Source organism: Lactuca virosa, chromosome 6, assembly GCF_052849685.1.
Source record: "Lactuca virosa cultivar CGN04683 chromosome 6, Lactuca_virosa_CGN04683_v6, whole genome shotgun sequence".
Taxonomy (NCBI): Eukaryota; Viridiplantae; Streptophyta; class Magnoliopsida; order Asterales; family Asteraceae; genus Lactuca; species Lactuca virosa.
This window is the reverse complement of record NC_136431.1, coordinates 271,386,156-271,399,711: the sequence shown is the minus strand read 5'-3', so window position 1 is coordinate 271,399,711 and position 13,556 is coordinate 271,386,156. Positions and strand designations below refer to the sequence as shown.

At 38.3% G+C, this 13,556-nt stretch overlaps 1 long non-coding RNA gene across 1 annotated transcript; it reads left to right on the top strand.

Moving 5' to 3' along the window:
* Positions 1-3,426: 3,426 nt before the first annotated feature.
* Positions 3,427-9,972, top strand: LOC145120991 (uncharacterized). The gene is made up of 2 exons (XR_013714456.1): positions 3,427-3,800; positions 9,811-9,972. It is a non-coding gene; the product is annotated as an uncharacterized LOC145120991 (long non-coding RNA).
* Positions 9,973-13,556: the final 3,584 nt, after the last annotated feature.

Below are 13,556 nucleotides of genomic sequence, written 5' to 3'. Positions count from 1 at the left end.
TTCAATTAGTAAGTATCTTCATCATTCACATAATTATTAAACTCCATTCTACTCAAATCATTGATATCTTACACAAATTCCATCTTATTCGGTGTTAGATTCTCGAATCATCAAGACATCTTCTTAGTGTTCTTGGGTTGAACACTTCCTCTATCTCACTTTCATCTACTGAAATCACATAAGGTGAGTTCATACCCATACATTTACATGTTTTTCTTAAGTTTTAAGGGGGGAATACAAGTAAAATCATCAAGAACACAATTAAACTTTTTCTAACAGATTGTATCAGAAAAGATGGACGTTAATCACGGACTGTTTTGGTCAACTTAAAATTTTTAGTTTTCAAAACTGTTTCAGGTGCAAGTAGTTCAAACTCTTAGCTTTAAAATGACTACTTGCACATCTCCAAATGATTTTTCTACAATTAATGGTGATTTTTACAAAACTGCCTGTCATTTCAGAGGCAAACCCGGACCAGTCTGTGATTATGAACATTTTCACCTCTGTTAGAGATCACTAAAAATCATGATAAAATTCACGAACAAACTAGACTCATATTCCAAACTCTCAAAATTTGCAGATTTGGATTTAGAGCTGTGATGATTTTTCTATAAATTTTCTAAGAACGGTAACAGAAACTGTTTTTAACGAAAAGTTGCTGTTAATTTCATTTCACCTTCTAACATGTTGAGCAAGGTGTATATCTTTATGTGACTATATGTTACTGCAATATATGATATTTTATCTTAATATTTAGACACACATCAGTTTACAAATGGATTTGGTCATATAAAATATAAAGAATAACAAGTGATTATAATCAAAGTACAATCGATACATTCAAACATTAAATAAACTATTTTGAATATAGTTTGCATACATTACCACGTACTACCCTTGGTTGATAAACCATAATAGGTATAGTTTATGATACATTACATAACACATACATTTAAAAAGGGTACATTTATACAAAGGATATTTTCATTAAGCAAGGTACGGCCATACGGTACCAAGTTTTCATAACACGTAATTCCGTTAATGACTTTGTGAGACATTTACTTCAAATTACCATTAAGTCCTGTATTGTAACCAGAGTCTCCTTGAGGGAGAGCGTGATACTTGTGTATAGATCTATATTGGGTTTGACAAACCCACACCTAAACTGCATGCAACAGTTAGACCGATAGGTCTGGGGTGACAAATGTCATAACATTTCCGACGCCTGAAGAACGTCGTTTTAGGCAACCGTGGTCATAGTATGGTTATAATAAACTCACATAAAGTATTAACAAACATTGGAATTTACGGGGACTTCATTAAAATTTAACGAGTTTATGTCGATTTAAACTTGCATTGTTTTACTATAAATATGACAAATTACTTGTACATTTCGGTCTTTGGGTTTTAAGACTACATTTACACATTAAGGAAAATATTGGATTTTTCTAACACAAATACTACTTTTACAAATGAAAAGCTTATGAACTCACCAACATTTGTGTTGACACTTTTTCAAACAACTTGTATTCTCAGGAAATCATTAAACAGGTAATCAAGTGCTTTTGAGGATGGGACGCTAAGGCGTCTACTATTTCATATTTTATCAACATATTGTAATTGATTCGTAAACATGTAATTCATACAATGATGTAATTTTTTTTTCAATTATATATATGTTGGTTGTGTTTGCTTGAATTACTATTACAATTGCTGTTATGATACTATGCATGAAGTCCTCCACCCCCGGACGTTTCCGCCATCCTTGGTTTGGGGGTGTGACAGATTGGTATCAGAGCGCAGTTTATAGTGAATTAAGTATATCAAACCACATAAGATATACAAACTATAAACACAATTGGGACTAATAGTCTCTGATTTGTGCATTTTTTCAAATAAATATACTTTTAGAAAATAAATGATTCTTTTTATTAAAAAGGTATAAATACATGCATACATGCTCACATAGTGTCATAACTACAACAACATAAAATAAAAGAAGAGGAGTTGTACATTATGGGTATGCCTTGGTATATGTAAATCAAGTCTGGGAAGGATATAGCCTGATCAACTATATCTGTCCGGGAATTGACTTGCATATACCGGGGGATGGTCAGGATGGACAACAAATCTAACAAACTCGTCTTACCGCTAGTACGCCTCATTCACGAAGCCGGTCTATAAGGGGGGTATAAGGTTGTTGCCTATAAAATGGCAACTTAATGGGTGTCCACTCTCACCCACCGCTTCCTTGATCGGTGGAGGGTCGTTAGCCGAACGGGTAAGACAAGGACTTATAAATTCTCATTAAAAGTATGATGAATATTATAAAGTAACTAAATGCTTTAAGAACTCAAAACTAAACATTTACAAATACTATAGGAGTATTTTGTGTTACTATAATAAAAATATTTTATACTTTCATTTTACCTCATAACCCAATGTATTGGGTCAATAAAAAGTATAAAATCGTATGTGTCGTAAACATACCGGAAAACAACGTAATAATATACTTTATGTATAAAAGATTTCTCTCCCTATAAATACACTTTTACTAAAAGTACATTGGTTTACGACTTATGACAGAACCATGCCGCCAAGAAGAAGACCAAGACCTTCCAGCAACACAGCAACACCTCCTCCGCCGCCGCCTCCACAGTTTGATCCCGCGATGTTCCAGGCTGCAGTAACAGCAGCCGTAGCGGCCGCAATGTCACATATAGGGACCAACGGAGCTGGTGGTTCGGGATCGGGAGCTACACACTCTAACCACGGAGACAATACGTGGCGTGTAAAAGAGTGTTCATACAAGGACTTCACAAATGGCAAACCCGACAACTTCAATGGAAGCGGGGGAGTCATCACGTTGATGCAATGGTTTGAAAAGACCGAAGTAGTCTTTCAGGTGTGCTCCTGCCCCGAAGCGAGCAAAGTTAAGTTCGCAACCTTAACCTTCACCGGCCGGGCCCTTACTTGGTGGAACTGCCGGGTTAAGTCACTTACTCTCGAAGTGGCTAGCTCCATAACCTGGGCAGAACTAAAAACGTTGATGATGAAGGAGTACTGCCCGAGAGGTGAAATTCAAAAGCTGGAACAAGAACTCTGGAACCTCAGGATGACGGGCTCTGACCTTGAAACCTACACCACCCGATTCAATGAATTGGCTCTCCTCTGCCCAACAATGGTTACTCCGGAGGAGAAAAAGGTGGAGCGATACCTTTGGGGACTGTCTCTCCACGTGCAAAGTAGTGTCCTGGCTTCAAGGCCAACTACTTTTGACAGTGCCAGGGAGCTGGCACAACAACTTGTTGACCACCGAGCCGGTCATAATACTACAACCACCACCACTGATAAATCAAAAGGGGGAAACAACAAAAGGAAGTTCTGGAACGAAAAGAAGAGCCAACCAGCACAGGACCCCGCTAAGAAGCAACAAATTGTTGCTGTCCATGCTGCCACTAATGCTGCCACTACTGCTACCACTCCAGCACCACCGAAGCCATATGCGGGAAAACTACCTAAGTGCAACAAGTGCAACTTTCACCACAATGGTGCTTGTAGGGAGATGCACTGTAACAACTGCGACAGGAAGGGGCACACTGCTCGTTTCTGTAAAGCGCCGGCTCAACCAATCAACCAAGTCGCCAGTACGGGGGCAACCCGGACCTGCTACAACTGTGGAGACGCAGGTCACTTCAAAAGAGACTGCCCCAAAGCACAAGCCCCTAATGCTGGTGGAGTAGGAAGAGTCCTGGCAATAGGACACGGGGAAGCAGTCGAGGATCCCACGGTGGTTACCGGTACGTTTCTCCTCAATAACTCTTATGCATGCGTACTATTCGATAGTGGAGCGGAGAGGAGTTTCGTGAGCCACCAATATAAACATTTACTTGAACAAAATCCCCAATCACTAAAGGATACTTATGTAGTAGAAATGGCAAATGGGAAAGTAGAAAGCACTAGCGATATATACTCAGAATGTACTCTCACTCTAGACAACCATACATTTAAAATTGACCTGATGCCAGTCACCATAAAAAGCTTCGACGTAATCATCGGGATGGATTGGTTAGTTCCTCACCGTGCCGACATTCTATGTTACGAAAGGGCCGTTCGCCTCAATCTACCAAATGACGAAACCCTTCTCATCTATGGTGACAAACCTAGTGCGAATTTACAAGTCATCTCATGCATCAAAGCCCAAAAGTATCTCCGGAAGGAGTACCACGCCTTCTTAGCCCATGTAGTAGACAAGAAACAAGACGTGAAAGACATCAAGTACATCCCCGAAGTGTGTAACTTCCCGGATGTGTTCCCAGAGGATCTTCCTGGTGTACCACTCGCACGACAAGTCGATTTCAGAATTGACTTAATACCCGGAGCTACCCCCGTAGCCAGAGCTCCATACCGCCTCGCACCATCAGAAATGCAGGAGTTGTCCAGTCAGTTGACCGAGCTTTTGAACAAAGGGTTCATCAGACCAAGCTTCTCACCTTGGGGAGCACCAGTCCTTTTTGTAAAGAAGAAGGACGGATCCTTTCGCATGTGCATCGACTATCGGGAACTAAACAAGCTCACCATCAAAAACCGATATCCTCTGCCCCGAATCGACGACCTTTTCGACCAACTCCAAGGAGCAAATTTCTTCTCAAAGATCGACCTAAGGTCAGGCTACCATCAACTACGAGTTCAAGAAGAAGATATTCCCAAAACTGCATTCAGAACTCGCTATGGGCACTACGAGTTTGTGGTGATGTCCTTCGGTTTAACAAACGCACCTGCGGTATTCATGGACCTAATGAATAGAGTGTGTCGACCCTACCTAGACAAGTTTGTAATCGTATTCATCGACGATATCTTGATCTACTCGCGAAGCGAGGAGGAGCATCGCCTACATCTACGCCAAGTGCTAGAGACGCTAAGAGCGGAGAAGCTTTATGCTAAGTTCTCTAAGTGTGAATTCTGGATTAGAGAAGTGGATTTCCTTGGACATGTGGTAAGTGAGAAAGGCATACATGTGGATCCCTCCAAGATCAAGGCAATCGAGAATTGGTCAGCACCCAAGACGCCAACCGAAATTCGACAATTCCTTGGGCTTGCTGGCTACTATCGAAGATTTATACAAAACTTCTCCAAGATTGCGAAACCACTCACCACCTTGACGCAGAAAGGTGTGATATTCAAGTGGGAAAATAATCAAGAAACTGCTTTCCAAACGTTAAAACAAGCCCTATGCAGCGCACCGATCTTGTCTCTCCCAGAGGGAACCGAGGACTTCGTAGTGTACTGTGATGCTTCGAATCAAGGCCTCGGATGTGTGCTCATGCAGAGAGGGAAGGTTATCGCGTATGCATCGAGACAGCTTAAGACGCACGAGGTTAATTATACTACGCACGACCTGGAATTAGGAGCAGTGGTATTCGCTTTGAAGATCTGGAGACACTACCTCTACGGCACGAAATGCACTATCTTCACTGATCACAAAAGTCTTCAGCATATCCTCAATCAGAAAGAGCTCAACATGCGACAGAGGAGATGGGTGGAGTTGCTAAATGACTACGAGTGCGAAATTCGTTATCATCCGGGCAAGGCCAATGTAGTGGCCGATGCTCTAAGCAGGAAGGAGTACTCGGGCCGCCGAGTAAAATCCTTAACAATGACAATCCATTCCCACCTGACCATACAAATCAAGGAAGCTCAACTGGAAGCTTTGAAACCAGAAAAGGTGGCAGGAGAGACATTAAGGGGAATGGATAAAAACTTAGAAGTCAAGGAGGATGGAGCACGTTATATCATGAACCGGATTTGGACACCGAAGTTCGGTGGACTCCGAGATGTCGTCATGAATGAAGCACACAAGACTCGATACTCCATCCATCCCGGGTCGGATAAGATGTATCTGGACCTCAAGAAATTATACTGGTGGCCGAACATGAAAGCTGAGATTGCTACCTATGTGAGCAAGTGCCTGACTTGCGCTAAGGTCAAAACCGAATACCAGAAACCATCCGGGCTATTACAACAGCCGGATATACCTGAGTGGAAGTGGGAACGAATAACAATGGACTTCATAACCAAGCTGCCTAAGACATCGGGCGGTCTTGACACAATATGGGTAATTGTAGACAGATTGACCAAATCAGCACACTTTCTTCCAATAAAAGAAACCGACAAGATGGAGAAGCTGACTAGAACGTACATCAGAGAGATTGTACGACTCCATGGTGTGCCGATATCCATTATCTCCGATAGAGATAGTAGATTTACCTCACGGTTTTGGCAGTCTCTACAAAAATCATTGGGAACTAGGCTTGACATGAGTACGGCCTACCACCCACAAACCGACGGACAGAGCGAGCGAACCATTCAAACGTTGGAAGACATGTTAAGAGCTTGTGTGATAGACTTCGGTAAAGCATGGGATACCCATCTACCGCTTATCGAATTCTCCTACAATAACAGCTATCATACTAGCATCAAAGTCGCTCCATTCGAAGCTCTTTACGGTCGCAAATGCAGATCACCCCTGTGTTGGGCTGAGGTGGGGGATACACAGCTAGCTAGAGGGCAAGTCTCTAATAGCACTCTCACCGGTCCAGAAATCATCCGCGAAACCACCGAAAAGATCGTACAAATCCGAGCACGACTTAAAGCCTCAAGAGACCGACAGAAAAGCTACGCGGACAAGCGGAGGAAACCCTTGGAATTCCAGGTGGGAGACCGAGTCCTTTTGAAAGTCTCACCCTGGAAAGGCTTGATACGCTTCGGAAAGCGTGGGAAGCTGAATCCAAGATACATAGGACCTTTTGAGATTCTCGCTAGAATCGGCCCTGTAGCTTACAAACTCAATCTACCCCGCGAACTTAGTAATGTGCATCCTACCTTCCACGTCTCGAACTTGAAAAAGTGCCTATCCGATGAGACTCTCATTATTCCACTCGAGGAAATCGAGATCAATGAGAGCCTCAACTTCGTGGAAGAACCTGTGGAGATCATGGACCGGGAAATCAAACGAACGAAACAAAGTCGTATTCCCATCGTGAAGGTACGTTGGAACGCTAAACGAGGACCCGAATTCACCTGGGAACGCGAGGATCAGATGAAACAAAAGTATCCACATCTCTTCCCAAACTCTTGAAATCCCAGTCAAAATGAAAATTTCGGGACGAAATTCCTTCTAACGGGGGGATGATGTGACAACCGTCAAATTTCGGTCAATTCAAAGTCAACAAGTCAAACCGGTCAGCTCCAATAACCCTTGTATGCTAGGGTTTACGTTATGTAATCACTATACAATTCGCTATTTTAATGAGAAATCATCATTTGGAAAGTTCATGTGTTTGATTTTAGCCTTAACAATGCTAAACAACAAACCAAAGCGATAAAACACTATTGCACAATCATCGGGATTGTGTAAGACACTAAATCATGGCTTAACGGGGTTTATGGACCTTTCGTTGCGAAGCCGGACACTCAAAAAGATCACAAACGAAACCTCTCACAATCTCTTTCACTCAACCTCTCTCTATTAAAATCTCTCCCAAATCTCTCCCGAATCTCTCCCAAATCTCTCTCAAAAGTTCCTTTAATTTTTTGTAATCATTCGGGCCATCCCGACCCTTAACTTGGTCAAAAACCACTTGAAACGGGGTAAAATAGGCTTAAGGACCCAAAACTGAAGCTTCAGGACCGAAGTCCCTGTCATAAAGGAAGACGACACACATTTGTCTGTCGTAAACTTACGACTCGCGTGTTTAGGACACGCAATGAGTATCAAGGAAGCCCCTGTCATAAAAGAAGACGACATGCATGTTTGCGTGTCATAATTTTTCCGGTTTTTTGACTACGACTTCGTTTTAACTCCGTTTTTCATTATTTTAACGTGGGATTTTCACCCAAAACTTTATTTTATAAACTAAGGCCCCAAAATATATAAATCTCCAGGGTTTTTATAAAAATGTATTAAAAGAATTGGTGGTTGGACTAATTATTGAGGGAATATTTGCTTTTCCTTATTTTATGACAAAAGCAAGCCACCACCACCTCACTCTATGATCATCCACTCTTTCCCACTACTCCTTGTCTCCTTAGTGGACCTTTACAACCAATCTCCAGCTCTTCCCACGTTCTAAGAGCTGGAGGATTGATCCTCTCTCCTCATTCTCCATAAAAACTCTTTCATTCTACACTTAGCAACCAAGAACACTCTCCAAAATTCTCTCATCTTTTCTCTTAACTTCAAGAACTTCAAGGCTTTCTCCAGGGATTTCTTTCTTCAATTAGTAAGTATCTTCATCATTCACATAATTATTAAACTCCATTCTACTCAAATCATTGATATCTTACACAAATTCCATCTTATTCGGTGTTAGATTCTCGAATCATCAAGACATCTTCTTAGTGTTCTTGGGTTGAACACTTCCTCTATCTCACTTTCATCTACTGAAATCACATAAGGTGAGTTCATACCCATACATTTACATGTTTTTCTTAAGTTTTAAGGGGGGAATACAAGTAAAATCATCAAGAACACAATTAAACTTTTTCTAACAGATTGTATCAGAAAAGATGGACGTTAATCACGGACTGTTTTGGTCAACTTAAAATTTTTAGTTTTCAAAACTGTTTCAGGTGCAAGTAGTTCAAACTCTTAGCTTTAAAATGACTACTTGCACATCTCCAAATGATTTTTCTACAATTAATGGTGATTTTTACAAAACTGCCTGTCATTTCAGAGGCAAACCCGGACCAGTCTGTGATTATGAACATTTTCACCTCTGTTAGAGATCACTAAAAATCATGATAAAATTCACGAACAAACTAGACTCATATTCCAAACTCTCAAAATTTGCAGATTTGGATTTAGAGCTGTGATGATTTTTCTATAAATTTTCTAAGAACGGTAACAGAAACTGTTTTTAACGAAAAGTTGCTGTTAATTTCATTTCACCTTGTAACATGTTGAGCAAGGTGTATATCTTTATGTGACTATATGTTACTGCAATATATGATATTTTATCTTAATATTTAGACACACATCAGTTTACAAATGGATTTGGTCATATAAAATATAAAGAATAACAAGTGATTATAATCAAAGTACAATCGATACATTCAAACATTAAATAAACTATTTTGAATATAGTTTGCATACATTACCACGTACTACCCTTGGTTGATAAACCATAATAGGTATAGTTTATGATACATTACATAACACATACATTTAAAAAGGGTACATTTATACAAAGGATATTTTCATTAAGCAAGGTACGGCCATACGGTACCAAGTTTTCATAACACGTAATTCCGTTAATGACTTTGTGAGACATTTACTTCAAATTACCATTAAGTCCTGTATTGTAACCAGAGTCTCCTTGAGGGAGAGCGTGATACTTGCGTATAGATCTATATTGGGTTTGACAAACCCACACCTAAACTGCATGCAACAGTTAGACCGATAGGTCTGGGGTGACAAATGTCATAACATTTCCGACGCCTGAAGAACGTCGTTTTAGGCAACCGTGGTCATAGTATGGTTATAATAAACTCACATAAAGTATTAACAAACATTGGAATTTACGGGGACTTCATTAAAATTTAACGAGTTTATGTCGATTTAAACTTGCATTGTTTTACTATAAATATGACAAATTACTTGTACATTTCGGTCTTTGGGTTTTAAGACTACATTTACACATTAAGGAAAATATTGGATTTTTCTAACACAAATACTACTTTTACAAATGAAAAGCTTATGAACTCACCAACATTTGTGTTGACACTTTTTCAAACAACTTGTATTCTCAGGAAATCATTAAACAGGTAATCAAGTGCTTTTGAGGATGGGACGCTAAGGCGTCTACTATTTCATATTTTATCAACATATTGTAATTGATTCGTAAACATGTAATTCATACAATGATGTAATTTTTTTTTCAATTATATATATGTTGGTTGTGTTTGCTTGAATTACTATTACAATTGCTGTTATGATACTATGCATGAAGTCCTCCACCCCCGGACGTTTCCGCCATCCTTGGTTTGGGGGTGTGACAACATGTAACGTTTATATGCTTTTTATGAGATATTCAATTCAGGTTGTTTAATTCATTTTAGACAACCAAGGTAAAGCCCTGACATTATAACCAAAATCTCCAGCCCGGAGATCGAAACAAGTTGTGTGTAGATCTATATCGGGATTGACAACCCCGCACTCAGGCTGCTAGCTACAGTTAGGCATACACGCCAATGAGTGGAATTGTTATCAACAGTTTAAACGCCCACAAAGCGTTTGTTTCAGGTCATCCGTCATAGTATGGTTATAATAACTCATTAAAAAGATATTAACAATACGTTAATGTATAAACAACTAAACGAAAGTACACCTTCAAAGTACCAGTTTACAGAATACAAACTACAATGGTTCAATACAGTTTTCAATAAAAGCTGGTGGAGTCAGGCACACTCTCAGTTACAAGTTTTCATAAAGGAATACAAATACAAAACATTGATACAAAGAGAACGGTTTTATGGGAATAAAACTACTTTTCATATACAACAGAAAATATAGGATTTTCTGGAACAGTTTACATATACAAAATACAGAGATACTCTTTCAAACATAAACACTTATGCACTCACTCAACTTTATGTTGATACTCTCTTTTCAAATTACTTGTATTCTCAGGGAAATAATACACAGGTACTCCCCGAGCTTTTTGAGAAGATGGAGCTATGCTTAGTCATATCTTCTTTTGTATAACTATTTTGGTTCAATATACAATGATTGAACACATGTAAATACTTATATTCTTTTTAAATACAATGGTTGTTTGTACTTTGATTACTATGATGCATGTGTTGTGATACTACAATCGAAGTCATTCCACCCCCAGACGTTTCCGCCGTCTGGTTTGGGGGTGTGACAAAATGATTCAAGACTCCATCCTTTTGGAGTTGGCCTATGCGTTTCTTGCTTACATGTCCAAGACGATAATGCTATAATGATGCTTTATCTAAGCTAGTGGAAGTATCAATACACAACACATTATTTCCTAGGTTATCTACAACTGACACAGTTTCATACACACCATCACAAGATAATGCTTTAAAATAAAGAACATTATTAAAGAAAGCATTAATACCACCACATGCATTATCAAACGAAAAGGTAAAACCTTGTTTGTACAAACCATGAAAGGAAATAATATTACTCGCCATTTCAGACGAGTAATAACATTTATTCAAATCTAATGTTAACCCACTATTTAGCAATAAGGAATAAACTCCAATCTTGGTGATAGGTGTAACTTTCCTATTCCCCATGATCAAGTTTATCTTCGCATGCTCCACATTCTCACCTCTTCTTAGTCCCTGCAAATCAGAACATATGTGAATACCACAACCTGTATCAAGGACCCAAGAGTTAGAATAGGGTGAGTTATTAGATAATATAGTGTAAATACCTGCATGGTTGGGTTTCACTTTCCCATCCCTAACATCTTGCAAGTACTTTGGGCAGTTTCGCTTCCTGTGCGCCTTTTCATGGAAATAGATGTATTCAGCCTCATTAGGGTTGGCAGAAAGAGTGATAGAACCTCATTTGGTTCAACTTGAAGAGGAGCCATTAAGGGACTTTCCCTTGGTACCCTTCGAAGGTCTCTTCGTCTTCTTCCCTTTACCTTTCCCAATAGCCAGAACAGGGGCGTTGGTAGGAGTAGAAGTAGTAACAACCGATTTATCTTTAAGACAACTTTCGGCGGTCTTCAGAAGTCCTTGAAGTTTGCTGAGTGTAACTTCCTCCTTGTTCATGTGATATGTCATTCGGAATTGATCATAACACGAAGGTAAGGAGTGCGAAATGATGTCAATTGCCAACTCCTTGGGGAAGTTCACATTCAATTTCAGCAAACGGTCCACGAATCTTTGCATTTTCTGCATGTGGCCCGTGATGGGTTCACCATCCTTCATCCGGGTTGTTAACATGGAGGAGATGATGTCATACCTCTCTTGACGAGCACTTTGATGGTAGCGGTCCATCAAGTCCTGGTGCATCTCAAGAGGGTAATAGTCCTCATATGACTTTTAGAGCTCAGCTGTCATCGTGGCAACATGATACATGCCACCTTAGTGGCATCTCTCTCATGTGCTCAGAATTCAGCGACCTCCTCTGGAGTAGCAGGCGACTCATCAAGTTCCTTAAGCTCCTTGTCGAGGACATATTCCTTGTCCTCATACCGAGTGACCATCCTGATGTTCTTGATCCAATCAATAAAGTTGGATCCATCGAAGATGACTCTCCCACAAAGGTTCATGAGAGAGAAGGAGTCGGTAGGGTTTGAGCCAGAAGCAGCATTGTTGGAAGATATCTGAAAAGAAAGAAGGACAAGTTTACATTAGATATAAAAATAGTCCTTAATAAGACACCTAAATGTAATATTAAGGCTAGGTCCCAACACAATATTTTATAACTTAGAAGTGGAACTGAATTTATATTGAACTTGACTTTGTAATGTTATATTTAAATTACCAATTTAAGTACTTTGTCAAACCTGTTCAAAAGTTGTAGCTTTAAAGTAATAATGGGTTACATACAACAACATATTAAATCTAATAAATTAAGTATAATATTTTAAAAGTTAAAGACATAACTTTATAAGTAGAAATAAATATATTATTTTAATACTGGAATTTAGTTTATTTATGATTACACTTTATGTTTGATATTTATTTAACCTTATCAATCAACTGATAATCATTATTGGAAAGACACTATAATATATAACTTTTAACTATTTAGAAAATATTCTTTGGGTTGTTTAATTTAAATTAAAATTTATATTTAAGTTGACCCTGTAATGTTATATTTAAATTAATAATTTAAGTATTTTATACAAATTGCTCAAAAATGTGGCTTTAATATGATAATGGTTTACACCCAACAATATATTAAAACTAATAAATTATGTATAATATGTTAAAAGTTAAAAAAACATAACTTTATAAGTAGAAGTAAAAATATTCTTTTAATATTGAAATTTAGTTTATATATAATTATACTTTAGGTTTGATATTTGTTTAACCGTATTAACCAACTTATAATCATTATTAGAAAAAAATTGAAAAGTCATAGGAGTTTTAAATGAATGTGGTTAAAGGAAAAATACATGGGAGTTTCAAATGAATGTGGTGAAAGGAAACATGTTTACTTTATAAGTATATTAGGCGAATGCCCGTGCGTTGCGCAGTGGAATAATTATGTAGCTTAATATGGTTATATATATTATGGTAAAATAAATAGTTAAAATTCTTTTTAATCATATGGTAAATTTAGAAGTTATTATTTTTAAAACAAATAAGATGCTAACATAATGCAATTAAAAAAATTATTACATTATAATTGATATGTTTTAATTTATTCTATATAGGCTGTACATAAAGGTTGTATGTGATTAAATAATATGCATACTTTTTGATTTACAAATAATTTATACTAATAAATAATGAAAAATTATTATTAGTTTAAAATTGTAAATGTAATGTTTATGTACACA